This window comes from Sapajus apella, unplaced genomic scaffold, assembly GCF_009761245.1.
Source record: "Sapajus apella isolate SASKATOON/1434 unplaced genomic scaffold, GSC_monkey_1.0 scaffold2, whole genome shotgun sequence".
Classification (NCBI taxonomy): domain Eukaryota; kingdom Metazoa; phylum Chordata; class Mammalia; order Primates; family Cebidae; genus Sapajus; species Sapajus apella.
Window position 1 is genome coordinate 2,376,889 of NW_022436942.1, and position 21,044 is coordinate 2,397,932.

The 21,044-nt window shown below is 36.4% G+C and overlaps 1 protein-coding gene across 3 annotated transcripts in view; it reads left to right on the top strand.

Annotated features, from left to right (window-relative positions):
* ITPR2 (inositol 1,4,5-trisphosphate receptor type 2) overlaps positions 1 to 21,044 on the top strand; it is a 492,164-nt gene that overhangs the window by 9,975 nt on the left and 461,145 nt on the right. The window lies entirely within an intron of this gene.

The window sequence follows — 21,044 nt, forward strand, 5'->3', positions numbered from 1 at the left end:
GATGGATTAGCTCTCTCAAAGTTCAAATCAGGAATTGATTAACAATAGCTATTACATAGTTTATACCAACCCCCAAAATATTTCCAAACTTGAATTAAGACTAAGTTAAAATATCAGGTTATTTAGAAAAAACTTTAATCTTACAATTGGAAATGTGTCCATGTTAAGACACATGTGACTATCCTGGCCATGTGGTTTATGCTGAAGCATGCTGCAGATTGACTTATTCATTCATTCAGTAGATATTTCTTGAGCCCTTTCTATGTGCCAGGGAATACATGTAAAGAGGTGCCAGATATTAAGCTGTTTTTAATTATTATCACAATGGATTAATTAATTTATTTTAATTGTTATCCGAAAAACTTAATCTTCTTAGGAATTTGTAGTATGACTTTTGGCTAGGATCTGTGGGAGACATTGAGGCATTAGACACTTTTTTTGCTCTCAGTGTTGCAAATGTTGCAAGGTCAGGAATGGACGCTGTCTTCTTAATCCTTGTATGCTCAGCATCTGACAAAATTGTTGGTACATAGTAGATGTTTAATAAGTATTTGTGCAATCATTCAGTAATTATTTAGCAATGGTGATAAGACTGGTATTGAATAACTGCAATGTCAGGAATTTTTTTTTTTTTAATGCCCAAAAGATGATTAAAACAGCACTATAGGAAGTCAGAAGAGTCAGATTCTTTCTCTCCTGATTGGGGTGACCTGGGGAGGGCTTCAGTGAGGAGGTGGCATTTACACTGAAGTTGGAAGGATCATTAGAATGGATATTTGCCTCAAATCTATGCCCATGATTGATCATGTATACTTGGTACTTTTTTCTTTCATTTAAAATAATTGGTAAAATTTTACCGTCCATTTTAATAGCTCCAAAAGGCTGAAGCAAACAATTCGAGATTGTTGAGATGTGCAAAGACAGAAGAAGTAATATGAGAACCTATTTTATGTTTATTTTCCAAATTCGAGAGGTTTAAGCTTGGTTCAGATCCTCTGAGATTAAGACGGCATTCAATCCTTGTCACATAGGCTGAATTTACTGAGACCTGAGAAAATGAGGCTAGGACTATAAAGCCCAGTCAGGAAGAAAGCTGGCAGTTGTTTGGGAGAAATTTATGTGACGTATGCAGCCCCTTTGGCTATTATATTTTTACCTCCTTTCCCCATATTTGTTTTTATCCCCAGTACTTCATAGTAGTTTTTCCTCATAAATCATGAACTTAATTAGAGTTTTATAAATGCTTGGAAATGGTGGCAATATGGACAACTTTTCATCCCATATTAAAAACTATTTTAATAGTTCTTAATATTTTTTGCTTCATATGGCACATGAATGTTCAACACACACACACACACACACACACACACACACACACACACACAGAGATACACGAGTCTTCCACTTGGTATAGAATACCCTTCTGGTATATATGAGGTCCATCATGCTCTCTTTTCCTTATAGTGTTTTAACATGTTTAAAAAAGCCGTAGATAGATTCCCATAAATGCAGGGAAGACTAAAGGAAGTGAACAAAGCATAATCTGAATTCTTAGAATTCAAATATGTGTTAATGAGGTTATATCTATTACTGAGATATTTGAGTCACTGTACGAATATCATCATAAAAATTTCTTTGTGCAGATTACAAAATGCTGGACTTTTTTTTTTGAGATGGAGTTTCGTTCTTGTTATCCAGGTTGGAGTGCAATGATGTGATCTTGGCTCACCGCAACCTCCGCCTCCTGGGTTCAGGCAATTCTCCTGCCTCATCCTCCTGAGTAGCTGGGATTACAGGCACGCGCCACCACGCCCAGCTAATTTTTTGTATTTTTAGTAGAGACGGGGTTTCACCATGTTGACCAGGATGGTCTCGATCTCTTGACCTCATGATCCACCTGCCTCGGCCTCCCAAAGTGCTAGGATTACAGGTGTGAGCCATCGCGCCCAGCCTGGACTTTTATTATATATTAATTATTTCAGAGAGTTCCTTAACAGAGTCCTAGAGAAAACTTAGATTTTTAGTGAAGTAATTTCTAGTTCTCTAGCTGTCTGAGATCCTGTAATGACTAATTATGAAATAATCACTAAGGACAGACACTTCTTTACCCCATATATTATCTCCTACTAAAAAGAGGACTCTTCAAATTATGTAGGGAACTTGTATGGATCATCAGAGCTAAACATAATTGCTCAAATGACCAGATAAGCAAACAAAACCCAACATAAACCCAATAAACAAAACTGGTTTAAAAGTTGTTAATTTTCTAATGGCAAATCAAAGTGTATAATTTGTAAAAATTTCAGAGAATACTCTCCAACTCAAATTGCAGCTCACATTTAATTAAATTATTTGCAAATCTTGTAGTGAATTGTCTTGGAACTCTTGAAAACAATTTATAGGCATCCCTTGCTATCCTCATTCTTACTATTTGATCTCAAAAGCCCTTCAGATTTGGAAAGCAAGGGATACTTGGATATCACTTTGCCCACATGGATACAGTTTAAGAATTGAAAAACTGTATTAGAAGTAACATTCTTTGTTGGTGTGGAACAGAAACCATCTCTGACTAGCTTAAGAAAAGAAGGAAATTTATTGTGAGAATACTGGAGGAGTTCCAAGAAATAAAATGATGAGCTCAACAACTGAGCATCAGGAGAGGCAGGAACCTAGGGCTGCTGTGGGAATCTCAATAGCAGGACCTACTGTCTGGGTCCCGTCATTTACATGACTTGAATCAAGCAGTTTCTGTATTCAGTGTCTCTCTTCTTAAACTTTAGATTATGAGGTGATGGAATTTGGCTCCCCTTGGATCGGGATCAATCATTTATATACATGAAGGCAAGTGGCAATGCCCAGATCTGGCTACCGGGGAAATCACTGTGAGCAGGGCTCTGATTTCTGCTTGGTACTGGGGCAGTGTGGTATGGGGGAAAGAGCAAAGATCCTGGTGTGAGCTGGATTTCACTGCTTAGTAGGCAACTTGATAGTCATATTTTAGTACCTTTTAAAGTAAATTGTGATAAAATATACATAAATTTTACCATTTTAACCATTTAAAAAGATATAATTCAGTGATATTAAGTACATTGACAATGTTGGGCAATCATCACTGCTATCCATTTCCAGAACTTTTTATATTATCCCAAACAGAAATTCTGTATTCTTTAGACAATAAATTCCCATTTGCTCCTTCCCCTAGCCCCTGATAACCTCTAGTCTACTTTCTGTCTCTGAATTTGCCTATTCTGGCTACCACATATAAGTGAAAACATCAATATTTGTCCGTCCTTTTGTGTGTCTGGCTCGTTTTACTGAATGTTTTCAAGGTTCACCCATGTTGCAGCACATGTCAGTACTTAATTCCTGTTTATTGAGAATACAATTCCTTTGTAGACATATGACCCATTGTATTTATCCATTCATCAGTGTAGGGACATTTAGATCATTTCCACTTTTTGGCTATTATGAATAGACATATTTTGTGTAGACATATACTTTCAAAAATTCTTTTGAGTATACACTTAGCAATGGAATTTCTGGGTCGTATGATAACGCTGTTTAACATTTCACCTTGGCCTTTCTTACTTCGTTTACCCAGTATTACCTACCTTTCTTTCCTTCATATGAGCTTATTACATGCAATATAATTTACTATTTGTTGTATCCATTGTGTATCATCTGTCTAGCCCTGATAGACTGTAAGTTCTTTGAAGGCAGGGATTTTTTTGTTTTGTTTTGCCACTGAATGTCTTAAGCATTTGGCTCATAAATATTAACAAATATTTGTTGCATTACCATATACATATTTTATTTTAAAATCTCTAAGTAGCTGTTAACATCAATCCCTCTCTGGAAAAAAGTCGATGTAGTTTTCCTATTTCTTAAATACCTTGAGATCCATGGGCAATTCTTTTAAAATGAATGGAAGTTGCCACTGGGTTTATGGTGTCATTAAATCTTGCCATCATCAGTCCTTTAATAATCTCTTGGGTCATATCTCTGTACACACTCAGGTCAATATGTGGTAAAACTTACACTCTGAAAAAGTAAAGTAATGGCATTTTTTTTTTTTTTTTTTTGAGACTGAGTCTCACTCTGCTGTCACCCAGGCTGGAGTGCAGTGGCATGATGTTGTCTCACTGCAACCTCTGCCTCCCAGGTTCAAGTGATTCTCCTGCCTCAGCCCCCGGAGTAGCTGCGACTACAGGCTTGCGCCACCATCCCAGCTAATAATTTTCGATATTTTTAGTAGAGATGGGGTTTTGCCATGTTGTCTATGCGGGTCTTGAACTCCTGGCCTCAAGCGATCCACCTGCCTTGTACTCCCAAAGTTCTGGGATTACAGGCGTGAGCCACCACACCTGACCTACATGGCCTTTTTTGATGATTTGCATGCTATAGCCACATTAATGAAAGGTTCATATTTCTGTACATTCTGTTTTGTTTTACATGTTCAAAGAGTGGATTTATAAGAATTTTGTGAGGCCATTTCTTAAGTTAGATTGGCCTTTTCTCTTAGTGGTTAGTACATAATATATCCAGGGAGATATTTTATACTTTAACTGTTATTGACAGAAAAGTTCAGTTAAAAAGAATTTGCTGATATAAAATGCAACATGTAGTTGGAAAATTTATAGTACTTTAGAAAAATAGAATAGGGCATATGACACCTTGTAATTTTAATTTTAAAATTCAAGAATAAGTATTTAGAAAATGATAAGCATTTAAACTCAGATTAAGGAGAACAAATGGACAGTATTTTGTTCCTCGTTAATTTATATCCTATCTGTTGACAAAGTCTGTTGTAATGAGCTTTGCCTTATGCCAATTCCGGAAGATAACATATCCAGCCAATTTCTTTAAGAATTTGAAATTCTCCAGTGTTATTATTGACTCATGCTAGAATCTTCATTGGTAGCAGTGTTACAAATGAGGACTTGTTTGAGAGTTATTTGCACATAAGACAGAGAAATAAAGTGAAAAATATAGATATGTACAAACTACAAAATAACTTGAAAAAATAATGTATTTTGATTTCTAATGGTTCTGACATCCTATAATGCTCTTTTCTAGATATTTAAAAATGTAATATATTCAGAAAAGCAATTCTGAGGCAAAGGTAACAAATATTGTCAGAGTTTTGTTTCATTTTTGCAACATCCAAACTAATCCAATTTAAATGTATCATACCAATAAAGACAGTGACTTAAAAAAAAAATTCTGTTACCCAAATTACCGAACACAGTTACACTACGAATCCAAAGTAAGTTAATGATTTAAAGAACAGTTATTGTGTTTAGCAAAGTGTTCAAGGTCATTGCTAATATCAGGGATAAAACTACTTAAACATTTGCATTTCGGGTAGATCTTTGACTTCAACCATATTTTCAAAGGCCGTGATTTCAGTTCTGGTTCTTTACAGTTGTAGGGAAGGTAAAGAATGGAATTTTGTTGTACTCAGAGTCCTAAACTTGTGGCTAGGAATGGTAAATATTAAGTGACTTTTTAAGTCAAATCAAGATTCACAGTCAGTGAAAATGTTAGTTATTAAAAACTTGACTACACTAATTCATGTGCAGGAATATTAATAAATGAGAAAAGGACTTTTATTTACCTTTCTTCCTTTATTTACCTGACAGGTCATGATTTAATAGCTGAATTCCAGTTTAAAATCCATGCAAAGAATGAGCCTCCTTTTCTGGTCAGTACAAACGAAGTCATTGTTATCTGTCAGGGGAGAAACCAAATGGATCTTTTCAAAAAGTCTCAGTGGCTAAAGAATCTCTCAGAAGGTCTTTTAAAGTATTATCACTTTGCAAATGTAAAAGTATTTTGTTAAGAATTGGAGAATCTGAATGAAGAACTGTTTGGGTAAGTTGTCACATAGGAGTTCTGAAAGACAGTCATTTCTTTGGCAATGCATACCCTTAAAGTGATTCTATAAACATTTTCTAAAGATTAGATCAACATTTGTGTTACACATTTTTTTTTCCAAAATGGAAGTTTTAATTAATCCAATAAATCTTAATTAATTACCACATTATTTAGTTTTAAATATATTTAACAAAATGCATGCTAATTTCAGTTTTTGCATCACAGACTCCTAGTTATTTCTCCAAATTCATTTTTCCCTTCTTCCATACTGATAGAACGACTTGAGTTTGTGGGTACCCAGAATAAAAACCACATTTTCTAGCCTCCCTTGTAGGCAGGTGTGGCCACAGGCTATAGTTTACAATCAGTTGTGCCTTTTTTTTTGTTGTTGTTGGAGAGCTAGTCTTCCTCTGTTGTCCAGGCTGGAGTGCAGTTGTGCGATCTCAGCTCACTGCAACCTCTGCCTGCTGGGTTGAAGCAATTCCCCTGCCTTAGCCTCCCAAGTAGCTGGGATTACAGGTATGTGCCACCATGCCCAGCTAATTTTGTATTTTTTAGTAGGGGTTTCACTATGTTGGCCGGGCTGGTTTCGAACTCCTGACCTCAGGCATTCTGCCCATCTTGGCCTCCCAAAGTGCTAGGATTACAGGCGTGAACCACCATGCCTGGCCTATAGTGAGGTCTTTTAAGGAAGTATTTACTTCCTCCCCCACCCTCTCTGCCCCTACCCCATTCAACTCTTTGGAATATGTACGTGGGAAAAAGGCACCTTGGACCATACAGATGAGGTCAATCACTAGGAATAATAGAGCATCAAGAAATGGACCAGTTGTCCAGATATCCTCAAATCCTGACTCTATTATATATGGTCTAAAAGATGAAACTAGGTGGGTAGAGAAGAGCCAGATTATGTACCCCCTATTAGGTGATGGGAAGATATTGAAGGATTTTGAAGCAGGAGAAAGAAATAATCAGATTTTGCTCTAGAAAAGCCAGTCAGTGGTAAAAAGGAGAAATAGAGGAAGGCTGAAAATGGCAGGCAGAGGAGGAATCAATTGACAGCAGCTGTAGTGGGGCTGAAAAGCAGCTTGTCTGCAGAAGCATTGAAGGGACGGTATCTTTGTTTAGTGTTTCACTTTCGGCCTAGAAAAGATGTATGAATTAAGATAGTCACTGCTACTATTGAAGTTTTATTAATTTTGGAAGCTGAACATACAGACTTGAAGTTTCTCTCTTTGTTTGCTCACATTTGAATAACATGTCATTACACCCAGCATTACCACAGGCTTTTCAGGTTTCTGAGATACAAATGTCATCTTGTGTCATTCCCTCCTTCCTCTAGCTCTCCGCTTTGTGCCTACTGCCTTTTTGCCCTTTTAGTTACACAGACATTCTGAGTTCCCTTTTGCCACAGAGCCTTTTTACGTGCTTTTCCCAATGTCTGGTCAATTTCTCATCTTACCTGCACACTTCTCACCTGTTTATTATGTAGATTTCCAGCTCTCTGACTCATCTGTAGTGAACCGTTCCTGATCTCCCAGACTGTGTGAGGCCCCTTTACTATATCCTCAGATAGCACCATATTCTTTTCCTTTACAAAATTTATTGCAATTACAGTTTTAATTTTGCTTCTATTACTGTGAATATTGGATTATGTTTGTTTCACCCACTACACTTTAAACTCTGTAAGGGCAGTGACTATGTCTGGCGTTGCTCATAATTATGTCCTCAGGTCTTTCACCCTATCTGTCACATAGTAGATACTCAAGAAGTATGCTGATGGAATGAAAAATGTTTTAGCATATAGTTAAGAACATGGGCTTTTAGTTCCAACAAATCTGGTTTCATATAATGACTCCACTGTCTCATGGTATGATCTTCAGAAGTTATTTAATGCTGAACATCTCAGTTTCCTTATGTGCAAAGTAGGATTGTTGTTCAGTTTGTAGTATCACCATGACATTAATGGCAACTAACATATGTAAAACACTTAGTGTCAGGCTCATAGCATCAGACACCTAAAGTATTAAATACATGAAAGCTATTATGATTATTATTTATATTATTCTTAGTATATCTGAAAAATCAGCATGAGTCTCTGAAAGCTTGGCTACGTTCATATTACATTGATGTAAAAAGTTCTGCTGTATTATGTTTATATCATTTTGCGGTACACCTGTTTTTAGGCTGATGTTTGTTTAGTAGGCTGCTCAAAGGCATATTACCTTATCTATTATTTATTTTGGTTTTTGTCTTTTTTCTCCCTTACCTTGATAATGCATGCCACTCAAATAAGCAGGTACTTATATTTATCTTTTGTTACTGGTTTGATGCATGCTATCCTTTTGATGTAATGCAAACACCTGAACTATATCAATATTAATAATAACCTTAGAATTGCTTGGTATGTGTGTATACACATACCAACACACACACACACACACACACACACACACACATACATATATACATATACATATATACACACACACACACACCAAGTAATTCTAAGATTATATATATATTATATATTATCTCTATATATAATATATATGATATATATAGTCTCTATATATGATATAAATATATAATATCTTCCTTGACTAGAATTTTCAACTTTTTAAATATTTTAAAGCCAACATGTTGCTAATATTTTATCCCGATAAGAACATAGTAATAGAAAGAAACAATTAAGGTTTATTTATTGAGATAAAAAAAAAATGTTTGTTTTGGAGCCATTAGAATAGCTTTTGCATGTTTTCACTGGACAGCTGGTACTACTGTCCCTTCTCTAAGATTTCCTTTTTTTTTTCCTTTTTTTGGAGACTGAGTCTTACTCTGCCACCTAGGCTGGAATGCAGTGGCACAATCTTGACTTACTGAAACTTCTGCCTCCTGGGTTCAAGTGATTCTTCTGCCTCAACCTCTTGAGTAGTTGGGGACTACAGGCACTCACCACCACACCTGGCTAATTTTTGTATTTTTTGGTGGAGATGGGGTTTCACCATGTTGCCGAGGCTGGTCTCAAACTCCTGACCTCAAGTAATTCACCCGCCTTGGCCTCCCAGAGTGCTGGGATTACAGGCATGAGCCACCACGCCTAGGCAAGATTTCCTGTTGGCTAAGAATTCTGATTAAACTTCTGTGACTGTTGGAGGAATTAGCAAAAACATTTATCTAGTTTGGATAATTAACCATTTTACAAATAAAATTTGTTTAGGAAAATCTTGTCAAATTTTAAATAGTAACTAATCAAATTATTATGCTTACTTCTCTTGGAAATATTAATAATTTTTAGACAAACCATTGGGATTGAAAAGGTATAAAGAGTGTATTTTATTTCTGCTTCTTGGATCTACCTAATGAATAAAAATTATTCAGGCCCTAGCCTTCTTTTTGTTGTGCCATAAAAGGAAATTTTACTATTTATTGGAAACTTAGAGTATACATATATACAAAGTATTGGAAAACCTTAAAAAAATTAAAGTATTAACAAACAGTTTGAAGAATAAACCACTTTATAAACTCTTATTTGAAAATTTCTCTGTGAGAAAATATTTCTTTTTAGGTAACATAAATTGCTGATGGTGAAGTCTGAGTCAGTTTGCTGTTTCTAGGGATCCTGGAGTACCTGGTGATGGAGAAAAGCCTGCAAAGTGCCACACTCCTGGATATGACAAAAAACTGGCATATCTGTCTATTTTATAACTTATTTTTAATTTTTAAATTCATTCCTTCAACAGAACTGGTGTATCTGAAGAAACTAGTTTTATTAGTTAAGTTGTTTTTTGGTTGCAGAAGTGAGAAAACCAACTCAAGTAATTTTCAGCCCAAAAGAGGACCTTGTGATTAAGGTATTTGAGAAATCTTGGCATAATCTCCTGGGTTTCTTCATTCTGCTGCATCATTAGTATTAGCACTGTCTTTGGGCAGGTATTTTCTTTATGGCATGGCTACTAGCCGCTCCAGCCTTACCTCTGTCCTCTTACACCAGCGCTGAAAAGAATGCCTCATTCCCCTAAATGAGGAGGGGAGCTTCTGAAACAAACTTCCAAAATAAGCACATTATTTATAATCACAGAACTTTGATAAATCCATCTCATTCATGAAAGCATATGTTTATGAATATTTCTCACAGTAAATTTGATTGTGAATATTCCCACTTTTAGCTTAGATGCAAGTAGCTTATCTTGTATCTATGAATAATTATGGTTCTTTATGTGTACACAACAAGCATGAATTAATTGTGATGGAGATGAACACAAAGCAGTATGCAATATAAGCAGGATTTAAAATTTTCAAAATTTAAATTTTAAAAGTCAGGAATTGTTAATTTAGATCTCAGAAATTAGAAAATCTTACTGCTGAAGTGCTTTTTATTAAAAATTCCCCAGTAAAACAAATATAATTTATGCTATAACTAAATATGAATTATAATTAATAATTAACATGTAGTATTTGAAATGTGATCTTTATGTAACTTTTTTGAAAAGTCAAAGGAAATTTTTCTCACTCTTGAAAGTCAGTGTCTTCAATTCATTTTTGTTTCTTCTGTTTTAAATATTTAAAGCTGAGGTGCATGTTTTACTAATGAAGACATTGGTTGGTTATGACATGACCATCTAGAAAATCAAATTTAATTTCAAAGTTGAAGTCAAATCATTGGATAAATAGATGTTTGATAGTGGCTTTTTAAAGGCAGTGTTGTTTGCAGAGAGAGCTGCTCAAGCCCTTGGGTCTGAATTCTGTTCTGTCCTGAAGAAATTCTGAGAAATTGGACACATCATTTCATGTCTGAATTCAATTCCTCATCTTTATATTGGTAGTACTGATAACGCTTCTTTTGTGTTCCTTGGTGGTGCTTTGGAGTTAAGAAATGACATTATACCTGAGTATCTGGAAAGCTATATTGGTATAGCTAGACATTTAAAAAATTAGTATTAGGTTTTTAAAATGATAAAATCATAAGGAGTTTACCTAAACCTATTTATTAGCAGGAATTGAATCATATGACATATTTTAGTGCCCATGGTTTATTTTTCTAGATTTCTGTCCTTTTTTTTTTTTTTTTTTTTTTTGGGATGGAGTCTTGCTCTGCTGTTCAGTCTGAGTGCAGTGGCATGATGTTAGCTCACTGCAACCTCCACCTTCCAGGTTCAAGCGATTCTCCTGCCTTAGCCTCCCAAGTAGCTAGGATTACAGGTGTGTGCCACCATGCCTGGTTAATTTTTTGTATTTTTAGTGCAGATAGGGTTTTTCCATGTTGGCCAGGCTGGTTTTGAACTCCTGCCCTCAACTGATCCGCCCCTTGGCCTCCCAAAGTGTTGGGATTACAGGTGTGAGCCACCACGCCAGGTCATAGATTTCTGTACTTTGAAAAGCAGAACAGTATTTCCTCTGCAGCAGTGATGCAAATAGGAAGAAAATGTTCAATTAGTTTCATATCCAGGTTATTTTCTTGATTTTATTTCGTGTCTATTGATGAAGAAACATATTTGGAAAATAGAAATAATTTAAGTTCTATACAAAAGTAAACATCTTGTTTTAGGCAGTCATTTTAAAACTTCACTACAAATCTGATTACAATTCGGCAGATGTGTCATGATATTTGGAGTGTCATTAGGGTATCCTTTTCTTTTCTTTTTTTTTTTTTTAACTTAAAATACAAGGGAGATGAGACATGGATTTAAATTTCACTGTTTGTTTAAAAAAACAGAATAGGCCAGGTATCCAGGCTTGTGCCTATAATCTCAGCATTTTGGGAGGCTGAGGCAGGAGTTTGAGACCAGCCTGGGAAGCACAGTGAGACCCTGTCTATAAAAATAAAGAAATTAACTAAACCAAACAAAAAACGAAACTGGTCTAGCTGTTTCTTCAAACACTGGCATTCAGGGAAGTTAAAAGGTGAAATACTAAACACAGTTATGTGTTTAAGTCAAGATGTTGATACATGAAATGCAACATTAAGAGAGAAAAAATAAAACATTTCCTATCACATCCTCTTTGTTCCTGTTTTTAAATCCCAAGTCCTTTAAAGAAAACTTCTGCTTCTTAGCAAATCTTTAAGCAGTGCTTGGAATGCTCATGCAGAGACTGGCCCAGTGACAGCCCTGGACTGCCAAGTTCTTGGAATTGAGACAGTTAGGGAAGAGGCTTTTGATTGGTGTGTGAAAGGAAGGGAGGCAGAATATCCAAGCAGGGCTGTGCTGAGCAGACGGGAAGTAGGAAAAAGCTTGGGCACAGGGATAATAGTGAGTCTCCACTTTATGGCTCTTTTTTTTTTTTTTTTTTTTTTTTTTTTTACATTTTTTACATTTAGAGAGAATTCAATGATTTTGAATGCTGAATAAAGCAGGTAACTGATGAGACATCATTTCACTGATTTAACACTGAAATATAGGAGACTGTGAAAAAAAGCTGTAAGGATTTGGGGCAACCATTTACTGTAGGAACTGTCTACAAAATTATGAGAAAACTAAAAAAGGAATGAGGTGGTTCTACTGGCAGTACTAAATCTCGTTCTAGAGTGAAACTTTCAGTCATGTGCCTCTCACAGACCTTCTTCAGACTGGACAAAAACAAGAGCATGGTGAGATTGCGAAAGTTATTTTATTCTTTTATGATTTAGGATAAGTCTTACTTCCCCTGGCAGGAGATGCCATCATCTTGTGTAGATGTGGCCTTTCAGTGACAAAGCCCTTAGTGTACAATCCAGAAACAACACACAGTTGAATAATTGTCTTCTAATGGATGTATTTTTCCATGTAATTTATAATTATGAATGGCATTATGACTTAATGGGCAAAGCTAAGAAAACTGAAAGAAGAAAAGCTGAAATCTGTATTGGAGTGTGGGAGAGAGGGAGTCTTATTAAATCTATGCTTGTTCTTTATAGCATGCCCAATAAGATAAGTGTGGAGGTTTATCTCTGTCATGATTAGGTTTGGTTGGAAATCATCAGATTGGCAAGATCATCAAACCCTAAGAACAGCTGCTAAAAGCCCCCCGAGCTCCTGAAAACCAGTTAAAAATATTTTGGATAAGTTTTACTCAAAATATCTTTAAAGCCTAACATTGTAAAAGAGAATGAGAAAGGCAGATATGGATAGAAGATCATACTCACTTGGAGAGAATTGGTAAAATTTTACCAAAATGTCAAATGAGATTGCCTGTAGGAATTCCTAGGTAGATATTTCATAGGGAAGAGTGAGGTAGTGGGTACCTGGAGAATATAAATCAGTGAATTATTTGGGCAGGATAAAAAAATTCATTGTGTACATTTGATTACATAGTCTTCATTTTCATTTGGCAGTAAAGCAGAGGGCTGAGAAATAAGTTGTTTTGCATTGGAAAGGAATCTGCTTTTGGAGTTTTATAAGCAGGAACAGCCAGAATATAAGCCACTGAGTCACATTCTTAGAGGAAGTTTAGGGACAAAATACTTACAATGAAATTAGCTGCTGTTTAGACATCTCTGGAAGGCATTTTTTGAATACAGAAAAGCAGCAGCCCTGGTTCTTGTTTTTCCTTTTAACCAGAGAGGAATCTGATCAGATCAGTTTAGAAGAAAACCATTTTACAGATGAAAGGAGATAGCTTTCCTTTTGGGTCCAGGAAATGCAGGTATGAAACATATGCTTCAAAAGGAATCAGAAAGTAGAGACTGAGATATTCACCACCCACTCAGATGAAGGGCAGAACACAGGTGGTTAAGGCTCCAGTTGTTACCTGTTAGTTTTGTTTTCATAGGAAAAAGGATTATTAAAGGAGATAACCTCATAACATATTGTAAAGGAGTACAGTATTTCTATGAAATTCCTGTTGAATAGAGTGTGTTCTCTTTGAACACACCTCTGTGTTAAGGTTAAGAGATCAGAATTTCCATAAGAATTTTGAAACATATTGACCTGAAGATATGCTTATGCTCTGAGTTTTTCTTAATGTTTTTTGGGGTAACAGGTGCCTTTGAGCTTCTGAGAAAATTTATTGTGCCGCTTCCCATAACTATGCCTGAACCCAAGATTTTATGTATATTTGAGGGTCTTCAAGACTCCCTGAAGTTTACACTTGGACCCCAGCTTGGGAGTACTTGTGCTGTCATGCAGTAAAGGCTCTAACATGAAAATGTAAGCTCTAGATTTGGTCTGTCATGTACACTGCTCTATCCCCAGTGTCTAGGACAGTGCCTGCTTCATAATCAACACTCAATACATATTTGTTGAATGAATAAATCAATGACAAAATGAACATTTTATTTTTTGGTATGTGGCAAGTGTGGATTTTTTGGTTACTTATACTTTATCAGTTCTTTACTAGCTGTGTGACCTTCATGGCTACATTTACTTCTACTGAAGGGGACAGAAAACCAAATAAACAAAATTAGAAGCTGGTTGGTTTGCATTATTGGGAAGTTCAAGAGAGGGATCTGGCTTCAGGTACAACTGGAACCAAGGGTTCCATTGATGACACCAGGATTGTGCCTCTCTTTCTTGACTTCTCTCCTTCTTGTAGGCTTTGTTCTCTGGCAGATTTTTTCTTAGCTGTGGTGGGGAGAATGGTTTCTAGGCCTGCACTTTTCCTCATGATGCTTGATGTTAGAAGGAAGTAGAATCTATGTGACATTTTTCATGTCTGCTTCTGTAAAGGCATTTTGGCCCTGCTTGGGTTAAGTACTTTCCTCTGGATCAAGAACTGTGTCTGGGGGTAATGGGAAAGAAAGGAGCCATCTTAGGTTTCATACCTTTCCTTGGGTGGTGGAGGATTCCCACTGGTTCTTCATGCCATGTTAAGAGTTGTACATGGGAAAGAGAAGTCTCTAAAAGGGAAAGAAAAAGACTGAACTGTAATAGATATCCATGGTACCTTTTGTAAATAATTAGTTTAATTTGAGGTTGGTATTGTGGTCTTAAGATTTCAGCAGGTCCACTGAGTGTCCCTTACCAAGCACCAAAGGCACTTACATTTTCAAAGTAAAGACTGTCTTTCTTGAAGAATTTTTAATAATTGTGAGAATAAATACCAACATTTGTACAAAAGAAAAAAAAACTCGGAGAGCAGTTATAGGAATTGTGTGAAACCTATTATAAATCATGGAGAGCTGCTGTCTTCAGACTATAGTGGCAGTGATTTGGATTCACCACATGTGACATTGTGTTCCAGCTTTGACTTCTCACCTGCCCTCTGATGCCTCCAGCAGGACATTGGCATGGACTGAACACATTGTGCTTGGCGAGGTTCATAAGTAGAATTAGTACAGGTTGATTCTGGGTGGGGAAGGAAATACTTTGCAATGTATGAGTATTGTTGAAATACTTTTCTATGTATTTTATTACAGTGGAACATAGTATTAATGACCAAGATTTCAAATGACTACAATTTCAATTATTCTTTCTTTGATATATATTTCATTCAACATGGATTTTCTAATTGTGTGTGTGTGTGTGTGTGTGTGTGTGTGTGTGTGTGTGTGTATCTCTGTCTATCTATCTATCTATCTATCTATCTATCTATCTATCTATCTTCTTTTTTGTTTTTTTTTGAGATGGAATCTCATGCTGTCACCCAGACTGGAGTACAATGGTGGGATTTCGGCTCACTGCAACCTCCACCTCCTGGGTTCAAGTGATTCTCTTGCCTCAGCCTCCCAAGTAGCTGGGATTACAGGTGCACACCATCATGCCCGGCTACTTTTTGTATTTTTAGTAGAGATGAGGTTTCACCATGTTGGCCAGACTGGTATAATAATGCATATATTATATATTTCTTAAAGAGGAGAGGTATTTTCTTTGTATAATTATTGTGAAAGTTTGAGAATAACACCCTTAGGATGATTCAAATGCATTTAGATATTTCAGATATGTTTTGATAAATTAAGATGGCTGCAATGGGCCGGGCAGGATGGCTTATACCTGTAATACCAGCACTTTGGGAGGCCAAGGCAAGAGGATTGCTTGAGCAAATGTGCTTGAGACCAGAGTGGGAAACATCGCAAAATCCTGTTTCTACAAAAAGACAAAAATTACTCAGGCGTGGTGGCAAGTGCCTGTAGTCCCAGCTACTACCACTCTGTATTCCCAGATCCTTATCCTGAAATTCTTTTCATGTTTTGTAATGAAATGTGAACTTATCTGGAATTTTCCCACACATGTATTCTTTTCTTTCCCCTCAAGACCTAGTGAAGGGATTCAACTAGAAGGTAGTGTGGTACTTGACACACAGTGGGTGGTCAGTTATATTTGCTTAATGAGAGGATGCGCAAATGTAAATAAATGTGTAAAAAACAGTGTACTGCAAGAGTAGAGGGTTACACAGTTTCTTTTTTTTTTTTTTCAAGGCTTTTTCTATTTCTTATTTTTTTCCTATTAAAAATCATGTTTGAATAACATTTTCCACCAAGAAGCTGAGTACATTTGTATTTACTGAACTCAGTAAGTGAATATTCAGTGTTTATTCCGTGCCAAGCAGGGTCTAGTTTTTGGACTCTGAAGTACTTAACTGCACCATATTTACAGTCATTACTATATTGCCATATATAATTCCACTCCAAAATCAATATAACAGCTCTTAAAGAAAGAGCAACTGTTTATATCTTCCCTGAAATTTTCTGCTGTGCTCCCTAGTTGGGAGATTTTGAAAAACACATTTATGGGTGCTCACTTCTCTTACCTGGATTGCTGTGCTAGTTTCCAAAGTGGTTTTCCCATTTCCGTCTCTCTCTTCCCCACCAGTCTATTCTCAACTCAGCAGCCAGAGGTATCTTTTTAAAAATAAGCCAGATCACATAGACCTACCTGAGCTCCCAATGTTCCTGTCTCACTCAGAATGAAAACCAGAGTGTTTCCTATGACTTGGGAGGCCCTGCGGGTCTGGCCTTCCATTCCTTGATGGTTCCAATGTCCTTGCCAATCACTTACCTCCTTTCTGGCTCCTGCCAGCCATATTGGTTCCTTGTAGGTCTTAAAACATGCTGAACACAGTCCCACTGTAGCGTCTTTGCCCTGGCTATTCCTTCTGCCTGGAATGCAGTTCTCCTACATGTCTTTTTACTGTGTTTTATGTTCCTTTTTTTTCTGTAGTGTTTATCCCTTAGCATTCTATATAGCACATGATATAATTTATGGATTTACTATGCTAATTGCTTGTGATTTTTCTCCTCCCTACTCTCTCCTACAAGTGTGTTAGTTTTGCTTGCTGTTCGATCAATGCCTGGCACATAGTAGCTGGTCTGTAAATATTTGTGGAATTAATACATTTCTTTGTGAAGATATTTAAATTCATTTTTTTCTGAAGTGACTATCTTACTGGTGAACTTCTTTCAACAATGAAACAGTAATAAATAATGATGGTGCAAATGTTGATAGCTAATCATTATTATGTACTTGGTGTCAGGTGTTGAATAAATACATTAATAATGATGATAATGATGGCTAACCTTTATTGCATATAACTTTGTACTGAACATTTTGCTTTATTAAATAAATTAATTTTCAAAGAAACCCTATGAGGTTAGTGCTATTATTATCTCAGCTTTGTAATTAGGCCAGAGAAATTACTTTCCCAGCATTACAGATTTAGTATGGAATAGATACAATTGTGATATTAGACTCATACATATAAAAATATATCATTAAATTTATATTTTACCATTTTAGTCCCACTAGGATAGAAACCAGTAGGTCTCTTCAGAAATTTGCATTTGTGGTAATGATCACTGTCTAAAGGATTAGGGATTAGAATTAGGGGTCTCTGGCCTGGTGCAGTGGCTCATGCCTGTAATCCCAGTACTTTGGGAGACTGAGGTGAGTGGATCTCTTGAGCCTAGGAGTTCAAGACCAGCCTAGGCAATATGGCAAAATCCTGTTTCTACTAAAAATACAAAAATGAGGCAGGTGTGATAGTGCATGCCTGTAGTCTCTACTATTAGGGAGGCTGAAGTGGGTTGATTGCTTGGTCAGGGTGGTCAAGGTTGTAGTGAGCTGAGACTGCACCACTGACTGACAGTGCTCCAGCCTGACTGACAGAGTAAGACCTTGTCTTAAAAAAAAATTAGGAGTCTGTTATATTGAGAGACAAATTCACTGTTATTAATTATAAATTCTACTTTAACAGTACTACTATTTCTGCCTCCAGGGGTTGGAAAAATATCCAGCCTAGAAGCGAGGGAAATGATTTAATTTAATGCATACAGATGCAGCTCTTTTCAGCCATCAGACTTTTCTGCTTGTTTTTATTTCCTTTTGATTTTACCCTTGGTTGGCTCAGCTTTTAGAGGTCATGTGGGTTGCTTCATTATTTTTGGGTTAAGGATTTATTTCACTCCCTCCCAGAAAGAGAGGTCTCTGAACTTTAATTAAAATGCTCCAGAAAAAGGTATATGTGTCATTCTAGCCACAAATAGTCCCTTGCCAGTAACATAAATAAATCTGAGATTATTTTTCTTTGTGCAGCTAAGTGTCTTAAAAGAGGGGTTGTATGCCCATTGATTCCGTCCACACCAATTAAAGGTGTGAATTTGGAATGGCAACTGTGTTCTCCTTTTAAAACCCGGATTTATTCACATTTAGCCAATCTTAAATGTGGGACGCTCTGTCTGAAGAAATTACTTGGGAATGGGAAGTTGTTTTGTGTTTTAGCTTTTCCCTTTTCTGGTAGTTCTCAGAAAGATTCTAGTTACTTGTTGACTCAGAAACAACAGTCATCTGCTTGTAACTTTAACAAGTTAACTTAAAATTATTCCTTTATTTTTTATTGATATATAATAGTTGCACATATTTTGGGAGTACATGTGATATTTTGATACCTGTATATAATGTGTAGTGATCAGATTTATACCGTCCAAGTTTCTGGCAATATGAGTCTGGTTTCTCATGCTGTAATGATTGTGGGAATTGGTCTACAGTTGCCAGAGGTTTTTCTGGCCAGGGAAGTTCTCTTGCCAACTATTTCCTCCTAGGAATGTTTCTCTTTTATGTCTGATCAGTCAGGAAGTGGTAGTTTGTTCTCATGTTCATCTCTTTTTGAAGGAGGAGGCATAGTTAAAGGAACAGGGAAGAGGCAGGCTACAGTTCCTTAGGCTACAGAACTAATCACTGACTGCATTGTTGTCTGAAGATTTCAAAGGAAAAAAATGTTTTTGGCTAACTGATGTTCTGTTCTGCCTAGGAGCTCTTACTAACTGGATTATTTTTGGAGGTCTTTTCTAGTCATCCACTTCTAGAATATATAATTAAATGTTACTTTATGGTTGGCTGAGGGTATGAGCCAAGGACAAACAGCTATATCATTATTACATACTTGCTTCATCTTTTCTTCCTATAATCTTTCTTTCTGCTATATCATCATTTACCTCATGTTGTCTTCTGCAGTTTGTTTACTTTACTTTTAAAATATCAATGGATTCATTCAACATTTGTTTTTGTTTTTTTTGCACTTACTATATGCCAGTCACTGTGCTGGGTATTGAGGAGATAAAGATTAAAAATATACTGTGCTGTCCCCAAGTAGCTTATTATTTGTTGGAGACATATAGTTACAGGTATCATACAATAAGATGACAGCTTGAAGTAAAATACCATACAATAACAGCATGTCAAATATGGTGGGATCATAGGAGGCCCTAAGCCTCTGGAGGAGGGGCGAGTGTGGGGTTTTTAGTTAATTGTTAAGTTCAGTGTTAGCTAAGAAAATAATAGTTTTTAAAAAGCCAAACCTGTAAATTTGGGCTATATTTTAGAAATAGAATGGGGATATGAAAACCATACAATCTGAAAACAGTTGAGGAAACTAGTATGTTAATATTCCATATACGCTCAAAAAGAATGTGTTTTCTATTTTGTGTGTGTCCATTAGATCAGGCTTGCTGATTATCGGTTTCAGAGCTTACAGCCTTACAAATTTTGTCGGTTTGCCCTATCAGTAATTAAGTAATCTTAATTACTGAAATTTCCCATTAAGATAGTGTATTGTTAATTTCTCCCTGTAGTTTTGTAAATTTGTTTATTTTGAGGCTGTTACATACACATTTAGAATTTTTATATCTTCTTAGAGCGGTGAAACCCTTCTCATGATGTGATGGCTTTCTTTATTCTGAATAAATTTAAAGAGACAGGGTCTCACTGTGTTGCCCAGGCTGGTCTTGAACTCCTGAGCTGAAATGCTCCTTCTGCCTTGGCTTCACAAAGTGCTAGCTTTACAGGCATAAGCCACCATGGCTGGCCTATTTATCTGATATTATCACTGCTACTATCCTTTTCATTCTTAAAAATTACTTTTATTTTTTTTAGAGATAGGGTCTTGCTCTGTTGCCCAGGCTGGAGTGCAATGGCATGATCATAGCTCATTATAGCCTCTACTTCCTGGGCTCAAGTGATCCTCCCTTTTCAGCCTTCAAATAGCTGGGACCACAGATGCGTGCCATACACCAGGCTAATTTTTAATTTTTTTTTGTAGAGACAGGGTCTTGCTATGTTTCCCAGGCTGATCTTAACTCCTTGCCTCAAGTGATCCTTCACCTCATCTTCCCAAAGTACTGGGGTTATAGGCATAAGCTACCACCCCTGGCTCATACCTTTCTTTGGCTAGTATTTCCCTGCTTTGTTTTTTTCTGTCCTAATAATTCTAGGTATGACTCTTGTAAGTAGCCTATGGCTGGATTTTTTCATCCAACTAAAAATGTACCTTTTTTTTTTGAACATGAGGTGTTTTTATTTTGTTAAATCCTTATAATAGTTTCATTTTGCAGATGAGAAAGCTGAGGCCCAGAGTTTAAACAATTTGTATAAAGTTATACAGTAACTGGCAAAGAGCTGGGATCTGCATTCTGATTTCTGGCACTTGTACAACCAATACCAGACTTTATTATCACTATTGTCCAGAGGAAGGAACTATGGGTATCGTAAAATCTCTTGACATATCTGGTGAGTGCCTGATAACTGAGAGAGAGGCCAGAGCCTGACAACCAATGATACAAAGACTAAGAAGAATCTATTTTAATTCTTCTTCATTTGAGTAGAGAGAGTCAGGTATTCTCTAGAGCTAAACCAACCCTAAGGTGATGTTAAGGAAGGTAGCAGTAGGTGGTATGGTTAGCATCTTGGTTCCAGGCATCATGCCAGTCATATCATATCCATCATCATCCTTATGAAGGAACTGAAGCCCAGAGAGGTGAA